This window comes from Enhydra lutris, unplaced genomic scaffold (assembly GCF_002288905.1).
Source record: "Enhydra lutris kenyoni isolate GAN:26980312 unplaced genomic scaffold, ASM228890v2 scaffoldscaffold1, whole genome shotgun sequence".
Taxonomy (NCBI): domain Eukaryota; kingdom Metazoa; phylum Chordata; class Mammalia; order Carnivora; family Mustelidae; genus Enhydra; species Enhydra lutris.
The window spans coordinates 72,151,166-72,156,461 of NW_019154085.1; the positions used below are offsets into that span (position 1 = coordinate 72,151,166).

General features: G+C 42.1%; 1 pseudogene; it reads left to right on the forward strand.

The window, feature by feature from the left end:
- Window positions 1–3,935: 3,935 nt before the first annotated feature.
- Window positions 3,936–4,596, forward strand: LOC111140797 (annotated as a pseudogene).
- Window positions 4,597–5,296: the final 700 nt, after the last annotated feature.

A 5,296-nucleotide genomic window follows, 5' to 3' on the forward strand; every position in this document is an offset into this window, starting at 1 on the left:
TCTCACAGTGAAGGATTTCATGGGAGAAAGCCCTTCAAGACCTCGGAAGAAAAGAAGCTGTATGAATCCAAATTTATAACAGCAGCCATTATTATTATTACTGTTATTCAAACAATTGAATTTAGTTAATTTTCTTTTTCTTTTTTTTTTTTTTAAGATTTTATTTATGTATTTGACACAGAGAGAGACAGCAAGAGAGGGAACACAAGCCAGAGGAGAGGGAGAAGGAGAAGCAGGCTTCACCACAAGCAGTGAGTCCGACAGTGGGCTCAATCCCAGGATGCTGGAATCATGACTTGAGCCAAAGGCAGACACTTTACCGACTGAGCCACCCAGGCGCCCCTCATTTTTTTTTTAATGTATTTATTTAGGGATGCCTGGCTGGCTCAGTCAGTAAAGTGTCTGCCTTCGGCTCAAGTCATGATCCCAGGGTCCTGGGATTGAGTCCCGCATCGGGTTCCCTGCACAGCAGGAAGTCGGTTTCCCCCTCTCCCTCTGCCTGCCACTCCCCCTACCTGTGCTTTCTCTCTCTCTCTCTCTCTCCCCCTCTGACAAATAAATGAACGAAGTCTTTTCTTTAAAAAAAAATGTATTTATTTATTTTGGGAGACAGAGCACACTCAATCGTGTGCAAGCAGAGGGAGAGGCAGAGGATGAGGAAGAGAGAGAATCTCAAGCAGACTCCCTGCTGATCGTGGTGCCCAACCGGGCTCTATCTCAAGACCCTGAGATCACAGCCTGAAGGGAAGTCAACAATCAGTTGCCCAACTGACTGAGCTACCCAAGAGTTCCATGTTTTAGTTCATTTTAATACTGTACTCTGGTAGATTAAAGATATCCTCACATTTTTTTCTACCCCTGCCCTAGAATCTGGGCTGACTTCAGTAACCTGTATGACCTATAAAATACAGCAGAAGTGAGGTGGTGGGACTTCTGAAGCTAAGCAAAAGGAGCCTTGCAGCTCTAGATCTCTTGGAATCCTCTCTCTGAACACCATGAGCTGTTATGTAAAAGGTCCCAAATGTACAACTTAACAACAACAGAATAATCCAATTCAAAAATCGGCAGAGGATTTGAATAAACATTTCTCCAAATAAAACATACAGATGTCCCATAAGCATCCAAAGATACTTAGTATCACCAGTCATTAGGCAAATACACATCAAAACCATCATAAGATACCATTTCATGACCATTAGGATGACTTTAAATTTTTTTAAGAAACAGAAAACAAAATCTGTTGCTAAAGCTGTGCAGATTGGAACACTCATGCATGAGTGCAGCCACTATGGAACACAGTTTGGCTCCTCAAAACGCTAAGTAAAGAATGACCACACCATCCAGTAATTCTACTCCTACATATATACCCAGAGGTATTGAAAGCATTGCTTGGGGTAAATGAAAAAATTTTGGAATTAGATGATTGTACTACACTGAGAATTGACTTCATGCCACTGGACTGAAGCTTGAACATGGTTAAAATGGTAAATTGTATGTCGTGTACATTTCACCACAAGGAAAGAATGGCAACCTATGCCATATACTAAGAAAAAAGGAAGGAGGAAGAGGAGAAGCAGAAGAGAAAGAAGATCATCCTAGTCCTAATACCATGAGACCATCACTGGAGAGGCTACGTGTAGGTGCTCTGGTAACAGACCAAGATGGTCCCAACCTTCCAACCATCCTGCAGGAGCCAAACATGTGAGTGAAGCTGTCTTGGGCCCTCCAGAACAGCCTAACCTCCAGCTGATTACCTTCGAGTGACCTCAGGCTGTGTCACTGGGAACTGAGGAATCACCCATCTGAGCCCTGCTCCTTTTTGTTTTTAATTAACATATAATATGTTATTTGTTTCAGGGGTACAGGTCTGTGATTTATCAGTCTTAAAAAATTCACAGCACTCACCATAGCACATACCCTCCCCAATGTCCATCACCCAGCCACCCCGTCCCTCCCATTCCCCTCCACTCCAGCAACCCTCAGGTTTTTTCCAGAGATTAAGAGTCTCTTATGTTTTGTCTTCCTCTCTGGTTTCATCTTGTCTCACTTTTCCCTCCCTTTCTATATGATCCTCTGTCTTGTTTCTCAAATTCCTCATATCAGTGAGATCCTCTGATAATTGTCTTTCTCTGATTGACTTATTTCACTTAGCATAATACCCTCTAGTTCCATCTAGGTCATTGCAGATGGCATGATTTCATTTTTTGATGGCTGCATAGTATTCCACTGTGTGTGTGTGTGTGTGTGTGTGTGTGTGACATCTTCTTTAGTCATTCATCTGTTGATGGACATCTAAGCTCTCTTCCATTGCTTGGCTATTGTGGACACTGCTGCTATAAACACTGGGGTGCACGTGCCCTTTTGGATCATGACATTTGTATCTTTGGGATAAATACCCAGTGGAGCAATTCCTGGGTCGTCGGGGACTGAGTCCTGCTCCTTAAAAGTAGAGACATGTTTTAGGATCCCAGGTTTCAGAATAATCTGCCACACAGCAATAGACACCGGAACATAATCCTTCTACTGTCTATAGTGGGTTGACCTGATAGTTCCTAAGTTGGAAATAAGAGAGTATCAGTAAAAAACACCACTCAGTCAAGTTTTAGGAATTTTGGACAAGTGTTTGGATGGTGGTCCAACACAGGTCCCCCTCACCTAGGACAGATGTAACAGCAATCTGCCTTAAATAATGTATCCTAGGTTGCTAGTAAACACCCTTTACAGACAAAAGCCGATTCAGTCACGAACTAAAAAGTTTACAGACCGCATTTGGTTTTCCTTCAAAATGAAAGTCCCACAGGAGGAATTTTAAAAAGTAAGAAATTATAAGATTATTCCTTTTACTAAAACAACAATGAGGAAAGTGATAGTTTTTCTGCACAAAAATATTACTATTTGGTAATATTTCAGACCTGTGAAAGCTGCTTTCAATCTTTTGTCCTAAAAGTGGAAGGTTAGTAGGCTTCACTGTGCCGGTGAACCAGGAGCTGCTCCCCAATGAGCCAGTGAAGAGGAGGGTCTCTCTTTGAGGCAAATATGAATACTACTAATCGTATATGATGAACAGTATGTTATAACAGATGACAAGGGACCCAAGGTCTTTACTCACTTCCACCCACCATGTCGTGTGGACAGGACACATGACCTCTCTGGAAGTCAATTCCCTTATCCACAAAAAGGGAATATTTTGGTTGCACACCAGAATTAGCAGCCTAAGATATGATCCTTAAAATCCTGATACCCAGGCTGCACCCAAGGCCAATTACATCAGAATCTCTGTGAGTCAGATTCAGTCCTCAGGACTTTTTTAAAACTTTTAAACTTTTTTAAAACCTTTTCAAAACTTTTTTGCAATATTTTCCACTACAAAGTTAAGGTTGGGAACCACTGGGATGGAGGACTGAAGCATAGAGAAATTTTTTAAATGTCCATCCAGCTATAAAAGTTGTATAACCCAGCAATTTTATCACCACACTGGAAGAAGGCAGTCTTCTTTTCTTTTCTCTTTAAAGATTTTATGTTTAGGGGCGCCTGGGTGGCTCAGTGGGTTAAGCCGCTGCCTTCGGCTCAGGTCATGATCCCAGGTCCTGGGTTCGAGCCCCACATCGGGCTTTCTGCTCAGCAGGGAGCCTGCTTCCTCCTCTCTCTCTGCCTGCCTCTCTGCTTACTTGTGATTTCTCTCTGTCAAATAAATAAATAAAATCTTTAAAAAAAAAAAAAAAAGATTTTATGTTTAGGTAATTTCTATACCCAATGTGGGGCTCGAACTCACAACCCTGAGATCAAGAATCACACACTTCTATGATTGAGCCAGCCAGCTGCCCCAGCAGTCTTGTTTTCATGGCTAGTGCAGCATGGCTTTGGTCCCACAGCGCATCTGTAGTGTGTAGCAGCTGCAAAGCATTGCAGGCTGGATAACTGACCAGTGCCCATCTGCCAGTCCTCACAAGCTGACAGAATGTCTTCCTCTCATCATTTTCCTAAAGAAGAGATTTAAGTATACCCTGACAGAAGATGCAATGAAGATCCGCATGTAGCAGTTCATTAAGGTTGATGGCAAGATCCCAACAGATATAACCCATGCTACAGGTTCATGGATGATGGCATCACTGACAATACTATGGAGAATTTCCACCTAATCCATGACACAATGGGTGACCAAGTACTGGCTATGCAACGTGAGAAAAATCTTCATGAGAAAAAGGAATCCCTCTTCGGGTGACCCACGATTCTCACACCAGCCACTACTCTGGTTCCCTCGTCAAGGGGAACAACACCATTCGGACTGATTTGGGAGACTGGTAAGATGACCAGCTTCATCAAGTTTGACACTGGTAAACTTTGCATGTGACTGGAGGTGCTAACCTGGGAAGAATTGGTGTGACCTCTAATAAAGAGAGACATCCTGGTTCTTTTGATGTGGCTCATGTGAAAGATGTCAGTGGCAAAATCTTTGCCACCCAACTCCCCAACATTTTTGTTATTGGCAAAGGCAACGAAACATAGATTTCTCTTCCCCAGGGAAAAGCTAACCACCTCATCATTGCTGAAGAGAGAGACAAGAGACTGGTGGCCAAACACAGCAGCAGTGGGTGAAATGATTTCTAGGTGACATGAATGGAAGAGTCTTGGTATTTAATTAAAGATAATAGAGCATAAAAAATATTGTATGAACTGATACCCAAAAATGTTATCATTCTATTAGTAAATAATTATCACCTGCTGTGTTTCAGGCATTCTGCTTAACAAAACACATACCAAGAGGAGTTCAGCATTCTAGATATTGGGTGAGTCCGGTTGGGGGTGGGGAGAGATCTAAAACAAATACAGATAGGTACAGTCTCAAGACAAGTGAAGAAGTGGACTGATGAGTTCTCCTTGGAGGAGGGAAAAGAGATTCAAAGAGAAAATTCCTTGGACCAAGTCTTTAAGAATGATTTGGTAACTTAACAAAGGTAAGGTGCAGGTAGTGGAGGGTAAAGAAGGACATTTCCAGGTGTTCAACACCCTCATGTCTAACATCTACACATAAAGCTGTTGATGTAATTAAGGAGGAATCTGTTTTGGTTAATTCTTTGACATCAGTGAACCTAAAAGGGCTCGACTTATGAAGAAAAGAATGGCTCAAAGGCAGTGATAATACAACGAAAAATAACAGCTGCCATCTGTGAGGTGCTAACATGGGCCAGCATGGGCTAAGCATACAGTATTCATAAACTCAGTGACTTCTTTTTTTTTAAGATTTGTTTATTTATTTTAGAGAGAGAGAAAGAGAGAGCATGAGTGGAAGGGGCAG